The sequence below is a fragment of the Scyliorhinus torazame genome, chromosome 7 (assembly GCF_047496885.1).
Source record: "Scyliorhinus torazame isolate Kashiwa2021f chromosome 7, sScyTor2.1, whole genome shotgun sequence".
Lineage (NCBI taxonomy): Eukaryota > Metazoa > Chordata > Chondrichthyes > Carcharhiniformes > Scyliorhinidae > Scyliorhinus > Scyliorhinus torazame.
Genome location: NC_092713.1, coordinates 35,749,516 through 35,770,368, shown reverse-complemented (window position 1 = coordinate 35,770,368; position 20,853 = coordinate 35,749,516). Strand labels below are relative to the sequence as shown.

Here is a 20,853-nt window from a genome sequence, read left to right as displayed (position 1 = left end):
TTGGTAAGAGTTAATGTGGACATGTGTTTGTGTTTTAACTGCGATGCCCTAAGGTTTGATTCTTTTCTACCCATTTCATAAATTACAGCTGTGACTATACTTAAAAAGTCAATGCACCTTTTGAAAAACAAAAAATAAAAATGTGATTTGGTATTTTTTATCTTTCTCTTACCCTTCATTTGCGCTCCTCCCACCTGTAATTTGGCATTTATCTTTCTCTCCCTTTTGCGCTATTCCTCCCACCTGTAATTTTTGATTTACTTTAAATTTAATACCCAAATATTTTTTCCAATTAAGGGGCAATTTTGTGTGGCCAATCCACCTACACTGCACACCTTTGGGTTGTGGGGGTGAAACCCACACACGAGGGTAAAATATGCAAACTCCACACATAGTGACCTGGGGCTGGGATCGAACCTGGGTTCTCGGCGCTGCAGGCAGCAGTGCTAACCACCGTGCCGCCTGGAATTACTTTAATAGATGATGACTTCTCAAGACCTTTAGTTCCTTCTTTGAACCTGAATAGGTCCACAAATGTTCTATAATTTTCCTGAAACAACAAAAACACGTACTTTCAATCCCCCTCCCGTAATGCAAATGGTCAAGTGAAAATGTAGGAACATCACACCATTTTCGACAAAGAATGATTGTGTGGTATCTCTTTGCTGAACCTTCCTTTCTTGTGGCCTTGTTTTTTTTTAATAAACATATTTTATTGAGGTACTTTTTGGTATTATAACAACAACACAATAAACAATGTACATTAAACTATAAACATAGTGCAAAAGCCATCTCCCTCCCTTACAGGTCCCACCTTCATTAACCCCTCCCCTCCTGCTGACGATTAATTTTCCACGAAGAAGTTGACGAATAGTTGCCACCTCCGGACGAACCCTAACAGTGACCCTCTCTAGGCAGCACGGTGGCGCAGTGGGTTAGCCCTGTTGCCTCACGGCGCCGAGGTCCCAAGTTCGATCCCGGCTCTGGGTCACTGTCTGTGTGGAGTTTGAACATTCTCCCCGTGTTTGCGTGGGTTTCGACCCCACAACCCAAAGATGTGCCGGATAGGTGGATTGGCCACGCTAAATTGTCCCCTAATTGGAAAAAATGAATTGGGTACGCTAAATTTATTTAAAAAATCAGTGACCCTCTCAAGGCGAACTTGATTTTCTCCAAACAAAGAAGGCTAGCCATGCCCGATAGCCAGGTCTCCGGGTTCGGGAGCTTTGAGTCCCTCGAAGCTAATAGTATCCGTCTCCGGGCTACCAGGGAAGCAAAGGCCAGAACGTCTGCCTCTTTCTCCTCCTGAATTCCCGGGTCTTCCGACACCCCTAAAATCGCCACCTCTGGACTCAGCGCCACCCTTGTTTTTAACACCGTGGACATGACATCTGCAAACCTCTGCCAGAATCCCCTAAGCTTCGGACATGCCCAGAACATGTGGACATGGTTTGCTGGTCCTCCCGCACATTTTGCACACCTGTCTTCCACCCCAAAGAATCTGCTCATCCGGGCCACTGACATGCGAGCCTGGTGAACGACCTTAAATTGTATCAGGCTAATCTTGTGGCCTTGTTAACCAGCGTAAATGATCTCTCTGAAATTTCTGAACCTAATTTCAACCTAATTTAAATACCTCAAACAGTTGCTGTCAATTTAAATAATATTTGGCTTAAGTTTTGTAGTAATTGCCAGTCATGCAAATATCTGAGTGAATCACACAGTACATTTGCTTGAAGGCATCTTGGCTCCATCCTTCAAATTATCTGCTTTGCAACATTTGCTTTGAGTTAGACAGGGGTCATAAATTTTCATAAAGAATCATTAAAGTACAACACCAAAGTAAACATGCTTTATTTTTGACTTGTTCAAAATTAGTTGAAGATTGTAATATGTTGCACTCTGTTGTCCAGTTAGAAAATACCCTGAGTTAATCACCGCAATGAATATTGTTCCCCCACTCAGTTTTCTCCTATATTCCTTTTATTTGCCTGTGCTCACTCTTTTTGGGGATGGGTTTTACAAGCAACACTATTTTGCCCAATAGACCACTTTTGTGTGAGCTGAAGCATTTGATTGTTGACAGGCCAGTCATCCACAGCTGATAACTGATCCTGCCTTGGCTCAATGTCGTGGCGTGAACCTATACGGACAGAAGTCACTTGATGCTGATGAAGACTGGAGCTATTGACGGTCTGCCAGTCTGTGAACTAATTGTACTAAGGCAACTGCTGCCCCTGTGATTTTTAAGCTTACTCGGCATAGACTTTGTGCTGTATCCAGATACTTTATCAGAAAATTTACTTTCTCACCAGGGTTAAAATGAATTCACTGAAGTTTGCACTTGTTTTTATCATGCATTTCACCACTGAGGCATCTGTTTAGTCTGTTCACATGCTTCTTGTCAAACTAATTTCAGTAAGTTTACCGTTTCAAATTTCAGTTTTAAAAAAAAAAAACTCTTGCATGCAAATGCTTTTTCAGCTAAAAGTTGACCTTGCTGGAATAGTGAACCTTTTTATTAGCTTGCCTGCCTTTTGAAATAAATTATTTCCCTTCAATTGAATACCTCAAAGTTGCAATGTTTTAATGCAACCCTGGGTCAAAGATTCAGTATTTTCAAAGACTGCAAAGTGTAGCGCTTTTCACTCGGCAAAGGAGAATTGCTGATAGGGGTAGGAGAATCTACAGGGAACTGTCCCCTTTTTGAATCCAATAAGGAAAAGGTGTGCAGCTGCACGTCAGGACTTTAAAAAAAAATGTGTAACTGATCTCAAGACAGTGGAAAAAGACACTATTTAGGTTAGCTAGATGGTGTTGATTCCAGTTACACACCGATTCAATGCGACGTGGTTCAGATCCATTGCTGTCTTTCTTGATTTGACAGTTTTGGCATGTTGTGTCAATTCCAAAACTGCATTGCAGGGGAGTAATGTTGCTTATCTGACAGCACACTGAATCAAAGTAGGTAGTGAGAGACTGCAGAGGAGGTAACCACCCACAGCCCAACTTCACACAAGCACGCACCTCACACACTTACAGTGAAACTTGGAGTTTTAAATTCTGTGAAGTTCTATCCTGTCAACCTTTATTGATGGAAGAGCAGCACACCGGTGAGTGAAGCCAGTGTTATAACTCTCGAAACCAAGGCCAGGATGTTACAGCCCCTGCTGCCTGATGGGATAAGGGACAAAGAACAAAGAAATGTACAGCACAGGAACAGGCCCTTTGGCCCTCCAAGCCCGTGCCGACCATGCTGCCCGACTAAACTACAATCTTCTACACGTCCTGGGTCCGTATCCCTCTATTCCCATCCTATTCATGTATTTGTCAAGATGCCCCTTAAATGTCACTATCGTCCCTGCTTCCAGGCACCCACTACCCTCTGTGTAAAAAAACTTGCCTCGTACATCTACTCTAAACCTTGCCCCTCTCACCTTGAACCTATGCCCCCATGTAATTGACCCCGCTACCCTGGGGAAAAGCCTCTGACTATCCACTCTGTCTATGCCCCTCATAATTTTGTAGACCTCTTATCAGGTCGCCCCTCAACCTCCGTCGTTCCAGTGAGAACAAACCGAGTTTATTCAACTGCTCCTCATAGCTAATGCCCCCCATACCAGGCAACATTCTGGTAAATCTCTTCTGCACCCTCTCTAAAGCCTCCACATCCTTCTGGTAGTGTGGCGACCAGAATTGAACACTATACTCCAAGTGTGGCCTAACTAAGGTTCTATACAGCTGCAACATGACTTGCCAATTCTTATACTCAATGCCCCGGCCAATGAAGGCAAGCATGCCGGATGCCTTCTTGACTACCTTCTCCACCTGTGTTGCCCCTTTAAGTGACCTGTGGAGATATATATATATATATATAATATATTATACTACAAACAGCAAAGGTCCCAGCACTGATCCCTGCGGAACACCACTGGTCACAGCCCTCCAATTAGAAAAGCATCCTTCCATTGCTACTCTCTGCCTTCTATGACCTAGCCAGTTCTGTAACCACCTTGCCAGCTCACCCCTGATCCCGTGTGACTTCACCTTTTGTACTAGTCTACCATGAGGGACCTTGTCAAAGGCCTTACTGAAGTCCATATAGACAACATCCACTGCCCTACCTGCATCAATCATCTTTGTGATCTCGAAAAACTCTATCAAGTTAGTGAGACACGACCTCTCCTTTACAAAACCATGCTGCCTCTCACTAATACGTCCATTTGCTTCCAAATAGGAGTAGATCCTGTCTCGAAGAATTCTCTCCAGTAATTTCCCTACCACTGAAGTTCCCTGGATTATCCTTGCTACCCTTCTTAAACAGAGGAACAACATTGGCTATTCTCCAGTCCTCCGGGACATCACCTGAAGACAGTGAGGATCCAAAGATTTCTGTCAAGGCCTCAGCAATTTCCTCTCCAGCCTCCTTCAGTATTCCGGGGTAGATCCCATCAGGCCTTGGGGACTTATCTACCTTAATATTTTTTTAAGACGCCCAACACCTCGTCTTTTTGGATCTCAATGTGACCCAGGCTACCTACACACCCTTCTCCAGACTCAACATCTACCAATTCTTTCTCTTTGGGGAATACTGATGCAAAGTATTCATTTAGTACCTCGCCCATTTCCTCGTGCTCCACACATAGATTCCCTTGCCTATCCTTCAGTGGGCCAACCCTTTCCCTGGCTACCCTCTTGCTTTTTATGTATGTGTAAAAAGCCGTGGGATTTTCCTTAACCCTATTTGCCGATGACTTTTCGTGATCCCTTCTAGCCCTCCTGACTCCTTGCTTAAGTTCCTTCCTACTTTCCTTGTATTCCACACAGGCTTCGTCTGTTCCCAGTCTTTTAGCCCTGACAAATGCCTCCTTTTTCTTTTCAACGAGGCCTACAATATCTCTCGTTATCCAAGGTTCCCGAAAATTGCCGTATTTATCCTTCTTCCTCACAGGAACATGCCGGTCCTGAATTCTTTTCAACTGACACTTGAAAGCCTCCCACATGTCAGATGTTGATTTGCCCTCAAACATCCACCCCCAATCTAGGTTCTTCAGTTCCCGCATAATATTGTTATAATTAGCCTTCCCCCAATTTAGCACATTCACCCTAGGACCACTTTTATCCTTGTCCACCAGCACTTTAAAACTTACTGAATTGTGGTCACTGTTCCCGAAATGCTCCCCTACTGAAACACTACCACCTGGCCGAGCTCATTTCCCCAATACCAGGTCCAGTACCGCCCCTTCCCTAGTTGGACTGTCTACATATTGTTTTAAGAAGCCCTCCTGGATGCTCCTTACAAACTCTGCCCCGTCTAAGCCCCTGGCACTAAGTGAGTCCCAGTCAATATTGGGGAAGTTGAAGTCTCCCATCACCACAACCCTGCTGTTTTTACTCTTTTCCAAAATCTGTCTACCTATCTGCTCCTCTATCTCCCGCTGGCTGTTGGGAGGCCTGTAGTAAACCCCCAACATTGTGACTGCACCCTTCTTATTCCTGATCTCTATCCATATAGCCTCACTGCCCTCTGAGGTGTCCTCCCGTAGTACAGCTGTGATATCCTCCCTAACCAGTAGAGCAACTCTGCCACCCCTTTTACATCCCCCTCTATCCCGCCTGAAACATCTAAATCTTGGAACGTTTAGCTGCCAATCCTGTCCTTCCCTCAACCAGGCCTCTAATGGCAACAACATCATAGTTCCAAGTACTAATCCAAGCTCTAAGTTCATCTGCCTTACCCGTAATACTTCTTGCATTAAAACATATGCACTTCAGGCCACCAGACCCGCTGTGTTCAGCAACTTCTCCCTGTCTGCTCTGGCTCAGAGCCACACTGTCCCTATTCCCTAGTTCTCCCTCAATGCTCTCACCTTCTGACCTATTGCTCCCCTGCCCACCCCCCTGCCATACTAGTTTAAACCCTCCCGTGTGACACTAGCAAACCTCGCGGCCAGGATATTTATGCCTCTCCAGTTTAGATGCAACCCGTCCTTATATAGGTCACCCCTGCCCTGGACGAGCTCCCAGTGGTCCAGATAACGGAAACCCTCCCTTCTACACCAGCTGTTTATCCACGTGTTTAGCTGCTCTACCCTCCTATTTCTAGCCTCACTGGCACGTGGCACAGGGAGTAATCCCGAGATTACAACCCGAGAGGTCCTGTCTTTTAACTTTCTGCCTAGCTCCCTGAACTCCTGCTGCAGGATCTCATGCCCCTTCCTGCCTATGTCGTTAGTACCAATATGTACAACGACCTCTGCCTGTTTGCCCTCCCCCTTCAGGATGCCCTCTACCTGTTCGGAGACATCCTGGACCCTGGCACCAGCGAGGCAACATAACATCCTGGAGTCTCTTTCAAGTCCACAGAAGCGCCTATCTGTGCCCCTGACTATAGAGTCCCCTATTACTATTGCTCTTCTGCCCCCCCCCCCCGACAGCATCCAAAGGGGTATACCTGTTCGAGAGGGGTACAACCACAGGGGATTCCTGCACTGACTGCCTGCCCTTTCTGGTGGTCATCCATTTCTCTGCCTGCACCTTGGGTGTGACCCCCCCCCCCCCCCCCACACACATTACAATTTGAAAAGGTAATAAAAGTAAAAATGAGTAAAAATCACTTACTTACCTTCTGAGGGTCTCGGATGTTCTCTGGTTCTCTCCCTGCTGATTAAAAGTTACAGGCCAGAAGAAAGAGAGAGAACAAAACAGTAGGGAAAAAGCATCTTCTCCCACTCTTCACCGAATTACCTCACTGCACCAAATTACCAAGTTTCAAATTCTCACTGTCTCTCACTCACTCAGGCTGTGTCTCGTTGACCAGCGCAACGATCCAGCTGAAATAAACGGTCATTTAAATGGCCCATGAGACGTGCCTTGGTGGGGGGCTGTAAAATCCTTTCTGGTGTAATCAATGAAATTGGATGATGAGTTTCAATTTTGAATCACAGGATTATTTGCAATTCCCTCGAGCAGGACCGTTATTCTGATTTTGTTAAATATGTGGTGAAAAGTGCAAATCTATTCGGTGATTTTATAAAAACAACCAATGTTTCTAACCTCCTTTGTGGACTGATGATACTATGGTGTAAACTGCCTTCCACACCTTGCTGCAGAGGCAAGGGGCTGGTGGTGATTGGGTTTGGGGTGAATTTGGTGGTCACATGAGCTCTCCCACTTCATCTGGGGCTGGTTTAGCACAGGGCTAAAGAGCTGGCTTTTAAAGCAGACCAAGGCAGGCCAGCAGCACGGTTCAATTCCCGTACCAGCCTCCCCGAACAGGCACCGGAATGTGGCGACTAGCGGCTTTTCACAGTAACATCATTTGAAGCCTACTTGTGACTAAGCGAATTTCATTTCATTTCATTTCATTTCATCTAGCCGTATCAGCACATCATAGAATTGCTACAGCACAGACTCAGCCCATCGAGTCTGCACCAACCCTCTGCACCAACCCTCTGAAAAGAGAACCCTACCTAGGCCCACTTCCCTAGTCCTCGCACAGCAACCCCACCTAACCCCCACATCTTTGGACACTAAGGAGCAATTTAGCACGGCAATCCACTAACGTGCACATCTTTGGACTGAGAGATGAAACCGGAGCACCCGTAGGAAACCCACGTAGACACTTGTCGAAAGTGCAATATCTCTCTCTTGCGTGCACTGACATGTGCGCTGGGTAATCCCTCCCAGAGGTTCCACAGTACATGTTTGCAGGGGCGTTGCCGACAAGTGCACACCTTTCCCAGGATAATTGCCCTGTGCTAGGCACCACCTAACATGATTTATACTCCGAAAAAGTTAGAAAAATTATAACCTCTTCGAACTTTTGGGTAACTATTGTGAAGACATGGCTTGTCACCCACCCCTTCACTTCTCCCATTCCCTTTCCCCTTCATGGTGTTATCTTCTGACTCCTTAAATTTACCGTGACCTGAGCCGATCGCCCCAAATCATGGCCACCTACCTTCTCCTGGGCTGTCTACTTCAGTGGACATTTTAAACTGTTTACAGTTTATGGCAGCGAGTGCTATGAGGGGTGTATCCTCCTTCAACCTGACTCTGCTAGGTCTTGAGGACTGCTGAGCGGCCTGGATCTCGCCCAGCCTGAGTTGGAAGGTTGCGGGAGACTGTCACAGAAGAAATTTCACGGAATTGATTGGGCACGGAGTGTCATCTGCACCAATTGTCAACCCGAGGATGTTATGATCTATTTTATTTTTTAAATTTAAAAAAAATCATCTCCACTGCTCGCCTGGAATTTATGGCAGCGTATTATTACTGCTTGGATAACTTTATCCTGAATTTTGCAAGCTTTTTCCTGGATAGATCTCACATTCCTTGTCTGAAGTGTTTCTGGAAATCACTCTAGATTTTTTTTTTCTTCTAATACTCTATATATCTACAGTAGAAGGTATCTGAAAATAGCTTCTTAAATTCATGAGTTTGTTCTTATGAACATTGATTGACTTTATTTCCCGCTCCGCGGTTGCTGCCAGATTTGCGGAGAATTTTCAGCACTATATTAAGATCGATTTAGGACTTAAACCATTTAACTTGCTTACCCTATGAGCAAGACTTAGTGAGCTACTTTCTATGTTGGAGCTTCTTTGTGTCAGATTTATGTTTAATGGAAAATCTGCCAGTGTTTCTTTCAGGGCCATCACTGATGTCCTTAATGGAAGGAAATCTGCCGCCCTTGTCTTATCTGGTCTGGCCTGTGTGATTCCAGACCCACAGCAATGTAATTGACTCTGGAATGGCCTAGCAAGCCACTTCACAGAATCAAAGATTTAATACAGCACATAAGAGGCCCATCGGGTCTGCACCGGTGCAGGAAAAACATCTGACCTGCCTAATCCCATTTGCCAGCACCTGGCCATAGTTTTTTTTTTTTAGTGTGGCTAATCCACCTACCCTGCACATCTTTGGGATGTGGGGGTGAGACCCATGCAGACATGGTGAGAATGTGCAAACTCCACACGGGCAGTAATCCAGGGAAGGACTCTGAAAATCTCTCCTTACTAACATCTGGGGGCTTGTGCCAGAATTGGGAGACCCGCCTCATAGACTAATCAAGCAACTGCCTGACAAGGGCATACTCACTGAATTGTACCTTATGAAATGAAAATCGCTTATTATCACAAGTAGGCATCAAATGAAGTTACTGTGAAAAGCCCCTAGTCGCCACATTCTGGCGCCTGTTCGGGGAGGCTGGTACGGGAATTGAACCTGCACTGCTGGCCTTGGTCTGCTTTACAAGCCAGCAATTTAGCCCACTGCTAAACCAACCCCTAATAATAACAATCTTTTATTGCCACAAGTATGAAGTTACTGTGAAAAGCCCCTTGTCGCCACATTCCGGCATCTATTCGGGTAAGCCGGTACGGGAATTGAACCCGTGCTGCTGGCCTTGTTCGGCATCACAAACCAGCAGTCTAGCCCACTGAGCTAAACCGGTCCACCAACACTGCAATACACTGCACTTACAGACACTGCAATCACCATTCCTGGGTATATCCTGTCCCACCAGCAGGACAGACCAGCAAGAGGATGAAGCTCTGGTAGACACGGGGATGGAATTACTCTGGGAGATTTCACAATTGTCTCCGCAGTCCATGAAATCTAATGATATTGGGCCAAACGTGGGCAAATAAACTTTTATTCATTCGGAGGATGTGGGCATCACTGGCTAGGTCAGCATATGTTGTCCTTAGAAGGTGGTGGTGAGTGACCAGTTGATTACCATCTTCTGTTTCTCCCACCACTCCCTCAGCTGATGAATGGGTATTCCGCCAAGTAGAATACCACTTGAAAGCACAGAGGGTGGCAAGGGTACAGAATCCAAGTGGGGGATTTTGTGTCCATTACCAAAAGTGGTCCAGTAGCACCACTGTCTGAGGGACATTTTATCTGTCAGACTGCGCCTGCAGCAGGTGGTGAGCGAACCGACAAGAGCAAAAAGCTTTGATGCTGTCTTCTTCAATCTACCTGTTGGAACTGCATCTGTCCATGACAGTATTGGTAGGAGTGACCACACCATAGGCCTTGTGGAAACGAAGCCCCACCTTCAAAATGAGGATACCCTCCCTTGTGTTGCGTGGCTGTTAAATGGGATGGATTTAGAACTATCTTGCAATTCAATTCATTGAAGCCTACTTGTGACAATAAGTTATTATTGTCTGTGGGCCATCAACGCAGAATTGTACTCTACCACAATCTGCAACCTCTTGGCCGAGCCATTCTACCGTTGCCACCAAGCTGGAGTGTCAACCTAGTTTAATGAAGAGTAGGAGAGCATGCCAGGAGCAGCACCAGACCTGCGCGAAAATGAGGTGTTAACTTGTGAAGCTACTAATACAGGACTGCTTGCATGCCACACAGCAGAAGTAACATATGGTGGAGCTAACCAATTCCACAGCCGATGGATCAGATTAAAGCTCTGCAGTCCTGCAGCATCCAGTCATGAATGGTGGTGGACAATTAACAAACTCTCGAGGTGGAGGCACCACAAATATCCCCATCCTCTATGATGGGGGAACCCAGAACATCCGTGCAACAGACGAGGCCGAAGCATTTGCAACAATCTTCAGCCAGACGTGCTGGGTGGATGATCTATCCTGACCTGCATCTGTAATGGTCTCCATCTACACAATATCAAGAAAAGACTGAAGCCACTGCATACTGCAAAGACAATGGGCCCTGACAACATTCTGACAGTAGTACTGAAGACTTGCGCCCAAGTCTCTTGTTCATGTGATGGAAGGCATTGTCCAACACTATCCAGTGCATTTTCTCCACCTACCTGCTCACTGATGCATGCTCTCACTGTTTGGGTTTTGCCAGGGCCACTCTGTTCCTGAATGTGTGACAGCCTTTCCCCAAAAATGGAAAAGCATTACCATTGCTGAATCCCCCAGTATCAACACCCTGGAGTTACCATTGACCAGAAACTGAACTGTGACCATCCATATAAATGCTGCTGTAAAAGCAAGTCAGAGATTCGGAATTCTGGAGAGTAACTTGCCTCCAACTCTCCGATCTTTAGCCATTGTCTACAAAGCACAAGTCAGGAGTGTGCTGGACTACTCTCCACTTGCCTGCATGAATTTAGCTCCATGGGTTGGTGGAATTGCGGATAGCGATGAGGACTGTCAGAGGATACAGCAGGATTTAGATTGTTTGGAGACTTGGGTGGAGAGATGGTAGATGAAGTTTAATCCGGACAAATGTGAGGTCATGCATTTTGGAAGGTCTAATGCAGGTAGGGAATATACAGTGAATGGTAGAACCCTCAAGAGTATTGAAAGTCAAAGAGATCTAGGAGTACAGGTCCACAGGTCATTGAACGGGGCAACACGGGTGGAGACGGTAGTCAAGAAGGCATATGGCATGCTTGCCTTCATTGGCCGGGGCATTGAGTATAAGAATTGGCAAGTCATGTTGCAGCTGTATAGAACCTTAGTTAGGCCACACTTGGAGTATAGTGTTCAATTCTGGTCGCCACACTACCAGAAGGATGTGGAGGCTTTAGAGAGGGTGCAGAAGAGATTTACCAGAATGTTGCCTGGTATGGAGGGCATTAGCTATGAGGAGCAGTTGAATAAACTCGGTTTGTTCTCACTGGAACGACGGAGGTTGAGGGGCGACCTGATAGAGGTCTACAAAATTATGAGGAGCATAGACAGAGTGGATAGTCAGAGGCTTTTCCCCAGGGTTGAGGGGTCAATTACTAGGGGGCATAGGTTTAAGGTGAGAGGGGCAAGGTTTAGAGTAGATGTACGAGGCAAGTCTTTTACGCAGAGGGTAGTGGGTGCCTGGAACTCGCTACCGGAGGAGGTGGTGGAAGCAGGGATAATAGTGACATTTAAGGTGCATCTTGACAAATACATGAATAGGATGGGAATGGAGGGATACGGACCCAGGAAGTGTAGAAGATTGTAGTTTAGTCGGGCAGCATGGTCGGCACGGGCTTGGAGGGCCGAAGGGCCTGTTCCTGTGCTGTACATTTCTTTGTTCTTTGTTTGTTCCAGCGACACTTCAGAACCTCAACATCATCCAGGACAAATTGGCACCCATCCACTGAATCAAACATTTCATGCCCTCAGTCGTAGCAGTGAAGATGCACTGCAGCAGCTCACCAAGGCCCCTCCAACAACATCTTTCAAAGCCATGACCTCTACCATTACAGAAAGACGAGGGCAGCTGACAAATACAAACAATCACCACTTACAAATTCCCCTCCAAGCTGCACAGCTTCCTGGCATCTTCACTATCGTGGAATCTGAATCCTGGAACTCCCTTCCTAGCAGTATTGTGAATCTACCTACAAGATGGACTGCAACAGTTCAAGAAGATGGCTCATTGCCACCTTTTTCCAGAGCAGTTAGCGATTGGCAACAAAACCGCCATACCCCATGGAAGAATAACAAAAGAGTTTGGTAATCCATGCTGGGAAACTGGAATCTTTATTCTTTGAAGAGCCTAAGTGGATCAGCTCTGACAATTCATATACATAGATTTCTGATTCTCACTGTCTGCATGAAGACTAGTCACTTGGGCAATGTTCTAGGAGCCATAGTTATTGGAGTAAAGGTCAGTGCCTTTTGGGAAGGGAGAAAAATGAGGGGAAATCACTAACTGTCGGAACAAGACATTTTTGTAATTTAAACCAGACTCTTAGAGGTAATGTAGTAGTGTTTGTTAATATTTGACATTTTTTAAATTAGTTTTGCAATTGTTATGTCTACGTTTCAGACACTTGGGATCTAGTCCATAACCTATTTAGTGGTAACATGGGAAGGCTAAATAAGCATTTCTTGAATCCTAGAAACCCGACGGTGCAGAAGGAAGGCATTCGGCCCATCCAGTCTGCACCCACCCTCTGAAAGAGTACCCCACCAAGGCCCACTCCACTGTCTAACCTGCACATCTCTGGGCAATTTAGCATGACCACTTCCATCTATTCTGTGGAATACTGTGGAAATAGTGAACAAACAAGTGATTTCTGGTAAAAATGCTCATGTTCAAAGATGCTCTGAATGGAGAACATCAACCTGCATTTATATAATGTCTTATCTACTCTCCGGATGGTTGTGTTCCCATGCATCTGCTGCTGTCTTTGACTTCTGGGCCGTACAGGTCACAAGATACCGGTGGCGAGTTGCTGCAGTGCATCTTTTTAAAAAAAATAAAAATTTTTATTAAGGTGTTTGCAAAAATTTTATAACAATAACAAATACAATAACATTAACCTGGTAAGATAAACATTTCCCCATCCGACCCAATCTTCACACACCTCAACCCATCTAACACCTATCCGCCCGCCCCCCCCACCTTCAGAATGCTGCTTCTGCCGACATTTTAATTTTCCCCGAGAAAGTCGACGAACGGTTGCCACCTCCGAGAGAACCCCAACATTGACCCTCTTAAGGCAAACTTTATTTTCTCAAGACTGAGAAACCCAGCCATGTCACTAACCCAGGTCTCTACACTCGGGGGGGGGGGGGGGGGGGGGGGGGGCTTCAAGTCCCTCCACGTTAAAAGGATCCATCTCCGGGCTACCAGGGAGGCAAAGGCCAGGACATCGGCCTCTTTCACTCCCTGTACTCCCGTATCTTCTAACACTCCAAAGATCGCTATTTCTGGACTCTGCACGACCCATGTTTCTAGCACCGTGGACATTGCCTTCACAAACCCCTGCCAAAACTTAGCTTCGGGCATGCCCAGAACAGCTGGCATGCCAGCAAAAACAGCGCGAGAGGAGAGAGAGTCGGGACAGCGAAAATAGCGCGGGAGGAGAGGGCCGGGAGATTTTAAAAGCGCGGGAGGAGAGAGCCGGGACAGCGAAAACAGTGCGAGAGGAGAGAGAGCCGGGACAGTGCTGGGAGAGGTGAGTGCACAAAAGGTGTGGCAGGAGTGCCTGTAGTCACGGAGTGCTGATTGGAACAGAGTACATCTGAGTTTAGGTGAGTGACTTGAGTTCGGGTGAGTGGTGAGAGAGGGCTGTGTTTTTGTTGGTGTTCGGGTTTATCCTTGAGGTTCTATTTAAAAAATGTTTTTAAAACTTATTTAAATTAATTAACTAGTTGAATATGGCTGGACAGGTGATGTGCTGTTGCTGTATGATGATGGAACTGGTGGATCCCATTGAGACCGTCAGTGACCACATCTGCAAGTGTTGGCTGCTCGAGGAACTTCGGCTCAGAATTGATGAGCTGGAGACCGAACTGCACACACTGCGGCACATCAGGGAGGGGGAAAATTACCTGGACGCTTTGTTTCAGGAGGCAGTCACACCCGGTAGAATAAGTACTGGTAATTCGGTCAGTGGTCAGGCACAGAGTGGTGTGACTGCAAGGGAGGTGGGTAGGGGGATCCTGAGTTTAGGAGTTGAGGAGCCTCAGCCCTTGACCTTGTCCAACAGGTATGAGGTACTTGCTCCCTGTGTGGATGAGGAAGAGGGCTGTAGGGAGGATGCGTTGACTGACCACTGCACCTTGGTACAGGAAGCCATTCAAGAGGGGGGAGCAAAAAGACAAGTGGTAGTTGTAGGGGATCCTATAATTGGGGGGGATTGATGGCATCCTTTGTAAGCCAGATCGAGAGTCCCGCATGGTATGTTGCCTGCCCAGTGCCAGGGTGAGGGACATCTCTGATCGGCTTGAAAGGATTTTGGAGAGGGAGGGGGAGGATCCAGTTGTTGTGGTCCACGTTGGGACGAACAACATAGGTAAGACTAGGAAAGAGGACCTGTTTGGGGATTATCAAACACCTAGGGACTAAATTAAAGAACAGGTCCTCCAGGGTTATAATCTCTGGATTACTACCCAAGCCACGTGTCAATTGGCATAGGGTTGAGAAAATTATGGAAGTTAACACGTGGCTAAAGGAGTAGTGCGGGAAAGAGGGATTCCATTTCATGGGGCATTGGCATCAGTACTGGGGCAGGAGGGACCTGTACCGTTGGGACGGTCTTCACCTGAACCATTCTGGGACCAGTGTTCTATCGAATAGGATAAATAGGTTGGTCACAAGGACTTTAAACTAGCAAGTTGGGGGGGGGGAGGGAAGTGTAAAGAACAAACAAAGAACAAAGAAATGTACAGCACAGGAACAGGCCCTTCGCCCTCCAAGCCCGTGCCGACCATGCTGCCCGACTAAACTACAATCTTCTACACTTCCTGGGTCCGTATCCCTCTATTCCCATCCGATTCATGTATTTGTCAAGATGCCCTTTAAATGTCACTATCGTCCCTGCTTCCACCACCTCCTCCGGTAGAAAGTTCCAGGCACCCACTACCCTCTGCGTAAAAGACTTGCCTCGTACATCTACTCTAAACCTTGCCCCTCTCACCTTAAACCTATGCCCCCTAGTAATTGACCCTTCTACCCTGGGGAAAAGCCTCTGACTATCCACTCTGTCTATGCCCCCCATAATTTTGTAGACCTCTATCAGGTCTCCCCTCAACCTCCTTCGTTCCAGTGAGAACAAACCGAGTTTATTCAACCGCTCCTCATAGCTAATGCCCTCCATACCAGGCAACATTCTGGTAAATCTCTTCTGCACCCTCTCTAAAGCCTCCACATCCTTCTGGTAGTGTGGCGACCAGAATTGAACACTACTCCAAGTGTGGCCTAACTAAGGTTCTATACAGCTGCAACATGACTTGCCAATTCTTATACTCAATGCCCCGGCCAATGAAGGCAAGCATGCCGTATGCCTTCTTGACTACCGTCTCCGCCTGTGTTGCCCCTTTCAATGACCTGTGGACCTGTACTCCTAGATCTCTTTGACTTTCAATACTCTTGAGGGTTCTACCATTCACTGTATATTCCCTACCTGCATTAGACCTTCCAAAATGCATTACCTCACATTTGTCCGGATTAAACTTCATCTGCCATCTCTCCGCCCAAGTCTCCAAACAATCTAAATCCTGCTGTATCCTCTGACAGTCCTCATCGCTATCCGCAATTGCACCAACCTTTGTGTCGTCTGCAAACTTACTAATCAGACCAATTACATTTTCCTCCAAATCATTTATACTACAAAGAGCAAAGGTCCCAGCACTGATCCCTGTGGAACACCACTGGTCACAGCCCTCCAATTAGAAAAGCATCCTTCCATTGCTACTCTCTGCCTTCTATGACCTAGCCAGTTCTGTATCCACCTTGCCAGCTCACCCCTGATGCCGTGTGACTTCACCTTTTGTACTAGTCTACCATGAGGGACCTTGTCAAAGGCCTTACTGAAGTCCATATAGACAACATCCACTGCCCTACCTGCATCAATCATCTTAGTGACCTCCTCGAAAAACTCTATCAAGTTAGTGAGACACGACCTCCCCTTCACAAAACCATGCTGCCTCTCACTAATACATCATTTGCTTCCAAATGGGAGTAGATCCTGTCTCGAAGAATTCTCTCCAGTAATTTCCCTACCACTGAAGTAATGCTCACCGGCCTGCAGTTCCCTGGATTATCCTTGCTACCCTTCTTAAACAGAGGAACAACATTGGCCATTCTCCAGTCCTCCGGGACATCCCCTGAAGACAGCGAGGATCCAAAGATTTCTGTCAAGGCCTCAGCAATTTCCTCTCCAGCCTCCTTCAGTATTCTGGGGTAGATCCCATCAGGCCCTGGGGACTTATATACCGTAATATTTTTTAAGACACCCAACACCTCGTCTTTTTGGATCTCAATGTGACCCAGGCTATCTACACACCCTTCTCCAGACTCAACATCTACCAATTTCTTCTCTTTGGTGAATGCTGATGCAAAGTATTCATTTGGTACCTCGCCCATTTCCTCGTGCTCCACACATAGGTTCCCTTGCCTATCCTTCAGTGGGCCAACCCTTTCCCTGGCTACCCTCTTTCTTTTTATGTATGTGTAAAAAGCCTTGGGATTTTCCTTAACCCTATTTGTCAATGACTTTTCGTGACCCCTTCTAGCCCTCCTTACTCCTTGCTTAAGTTCCTTCCTACTTTCCTTATATTCCACGCAGGCTTCGTCTGTTCCCAGCCTTTTAGCCCTGACAAATGCCTCCTTTTTCTTTTGACGAGGCCTACAATATCTCTCGTTATCCAAGGTTCCTGAAAATTGCCGTATTTATCCTTCTTCCTCACAGGAACATGCCGGTCCTGAATTCCTTTCAACTGACACTTGAAAGCCTCCCACATGTCTGATGTTGATTTGCCCTCAAACATCCGCCCCCAATCTATGTTCTTCAGTTCCCGCCCAATATTGTTATAATTAGCCTTCCCCCCAATTTAGCACATTCATCCTAGGACCACTCTTATCCTTGTCCACCAGTACTTTAAAACTTACTGAATTGTGGTCACTGTTACCGAAATGCTCCCCTTCTGAAACATCTACCACCTGGCCGGGCTCATTCCCCAATACCAGGTCCAGTACCGCCCCTTCCCTAGTTGGACCGCCAGTACCGCCCCTTCCCTAAAGCTATGGACAGTATAATGGTTAATGGAGATCAAGGCAGCAGGTTACGTGACAGGTTATTATGTAGAGATATGGGTTCAAAGACCAGGAAAATTAGGAGACAGGGTAAGAGGAAAAATAAATTGCGAAAAGTTACTGATCAAGGTGTTAGGATTCATAACAAAGACATAAAAAACAGCATAGGTGTACTTTACCTGAATGCTTGTAGTATACGAAATAAGGTAAATGAGTTGATGGCGCAAATCACCGTGAATGACTATGATTTAGTGGCCATTACTGAAACATGGTTAAAAGATGGTCACGACTGGGAGTTAAATATCCAAGGGTATCAGACTATACGAAAGGATGGAATGGACGGTAAGGGCGGTGGTGTAGCTTTGTTGTTTAAGGATGGTATCCGGACAATAGTAAGGGATGATATTGGTGCTATGGAGGACAAGGTTGAATCAATTTGGGTGGAAATCAGGACTAGTAAGGTGAAAAGGTCACTGATAGGAGTAGTCTATAGGGCACCAAATAGTAACAGGATGGTAGGGCAGGCAATAAGCAAAGAAATAACGGATGCATGTAGAAATGGTACAGCGGTTATCATGGGAGATTTTAACCTCCATATCGATTGGTTTACCAGGTTGGTAAAGGCAGCCTTGAGGAGGAGTTTATAGAATTTGCCTGGGATATTTTCTTGGAACAGTATGTAATGGAACCTACAATGGAACAAGCGGCCCTAGATCTGGTCCTGTGTAATGATCTCATAGTTCGGGATCCTCTTGGAAGGAGCGACCACAATATGGTGGAATTTAAAATACAGTTGGAGGATGACATGCTTAAGCAAAGGCGATTACAATGGGATGAGAGAAGAACTAGCTACGGTAGACTGGGAGCAAAGACTTCATGGTGAAGCAGTTGAGGAACAGTGGCGAACCTTCCGAGCGATCTTTCACAGTGTTCAGAAAAGGTTCATACCGACAAAAAAGAAAGACGGTAGAAAGGGGAAAAATCGACCGTGGATATCTAAGGAGGTGAGTGAGAGTATCAAATTGAAGGAAAAAACATACAAAGTGGCAAAAATTGGTGGGAGACTAGAGGACTGTGAAGTCTTTAGGGGACAACAGAAAGCTACTAAAAAAGCTATAAAGAAGAGTAAGGTAGACTATGAAAGTAAACTGGCTCAGAACATAAAAGCAGATAGTAAAAGCTTCTACAAATATATAAGTCAAAAAAGAGTGGCTAAGGTAAATATTGGTCCTTTGGAAGATGAGAAGGGAGATTTAATAATAGGAGACGGGGAAATGGCTGAGGAGCTGAACAGGTTTTTTGGGTCAGTCTTCACAGTGGAGGACACCAATAACATGCCAGTGACTGATGGAAATCAAGATATGATAGGTGAGGACCTTGAGCTGATTGTCATCACTAAGGAGGGAGTATTGGGCAAGCTAATTGGGCTAAAGGTAGACAAGTCTCCTGGCCCTGATGGGATGCATCCCAGAGTGTTAAAAGAGATGGCTAGGGAAATTGTAAACGCACTAGTGATAATTTATCAAAATTCACTAGACTCTGGGGTGGTCCCAGAGGATTGGAAAGTAGCAAACGTGACACCACTGTTTAAAAAAGCAGGTTGGCAGAAAGCGGGTAACTATAGGCCGGTAAGCTTAACTTCGGTTGTAGGGAAAATGCTGGAATCAATCATTAAGGAGGAAATAGCGGGTCACCTGGAGGGAAATTGTCCCATTGGGCAGACGCAGCATGGGTTCACAAAGGGTAGGTCGTGTCTGACTAATTTGGTAGAATTTTTTGAGGACGTTACCAGTGCAGTAGGGAGCCAATGGATGTGGTATATCTGGATTTCCAGAAAGCTTTTGACAAGGTGCCACACAAAAGGTTGCTGCATAAACTAAAGATGCATGGCATTGAGGGTAAAGTGGTAGCATGGGTAGAGGATTGGTTAACTAACAAAGCAGAGAGTGGGGATAAATGGGTGTTTCTCTGGTTGGCAACCTGTAACTAGTGGGGTCCCTCGAGGATCAGTGTTGGGCCAGCAGTTGTTTACAATTTACATAGATGATTTGGAGTTGGGGACCAAGTGCAATGTGGCAAAGTTTGCAGACGACACTAAGATAAGTAGTACAGCAAAAAGTGCAGAGGATACCGGAAGTCTGCAGAAGGATTTGGATAGGTTGGGTGAATGGGCTAGGGTCTGGCAGATGGAATTCAATGTTGCCAAGTGTGAGGCTATCCATTTTGGGAGGAATAACAGCAGAATAGATTATTATTTAAACGGTAAGATGTTAAAACATGCTGCTGTGCAGAGGGACCTGGGTGTGCTGGTGCACGAGTCGCAAAAAGTTGGTGTGCAGGTGCAACAGGTGATTAAGAAGGCTAATCGAGTTTTGTCTTTCGTTGCTAGAGGGATGGAGTTCAAGACTAGGGAGGTTATGCTGCAATTGTATAAGGTGTTGGTGAGGCCACATCTGGAGTATTGTGTTCAGTTTTGGTCTCCTTACCTGAGAAAGGACATATTGGCACTGGAGGGAGTGCAGAGGAGATTCACTGGGTTGATCCCAGAATTGAGGGGATTAGATTATGATGAGAGGTTGAGTAGACTGGGACTGTACTCATTGGAGTTTAGAAGGATGCGGGGGGATTTTATTGAAACATATAAAATTATGAAGGGAATAGATAGGATAGATGCGGGCAGGTTGTTTCCACTGGTCGGGGAAAGCAGAACTAGGGGGCATAGCCTCAAAATAAGGAGAGGTAGATTTAGGACGGAGTGTAGGAGGAACTTCTTCACCCAAAGGGTTGTGAATCTCTGGAATTCCTTGCCCAGTGAAGCAGTTGAGGCTCCTTCTTTAAACGTCTTTAAGAAAAAGATAGATACCTTTCTAAAGAATAAAGGGATTCGGGGATATGGTGTACGGGCCGGAGAGTGGAGCTGAGTCCACAAAGTTCAGCCATGATCTCATTGAATGGCGGAGCAGGCTCGAGGGGCCAGATGGCCTACTCCTGTTCCTAGTTCTTATGTTCTTATGTAACATGTGGGCATGGTTTGCTGGGGTTCCCGCGCACCTCACGCATCTATCTTCTACCCCGAAAAACTTGCTCATCCTCTCCGCCGTCATGTGTGTCCGGTGGACCACCTTAAATTGTATTAGGCGAAGCCTGGCACATGATGAGGAGGAATTGACCCTGCTGAGGGTGTCTGCCCATAGACCCGCCTCTAACTCTCCTCCTAGCTCGTCTTCCCACTTGCCCGTAAGCTCCTCCACCGGGGTTTCCTCCGCCTCCAACAGCTCCTGGTAAATATCCGACACCTTCCCCTCCCCCACCCAGGTACCGGAAACTACTCTATCTTGTATCCCTGTGGCGGCAGCAGTAGAAAGGCCAACACCTGTTTCCTCA

The 20,853-nt window shown here is 46.2% G+C and overlaps 1 protein-coding gene across 1 annotated transcript in view; it reads left to right on the top strand.

Annotated features, from left to right (window-relative positions):
* The window catches only part of cnn3a (calponin 3, acidic a), a 94,139-nt gene that overhangs the window by 32,962 nt on the left and 40,324 nt on the right, over positions 1-20,853 (top strand). The gene's annotated exons all lie outside the window — the stretch shown is intronic.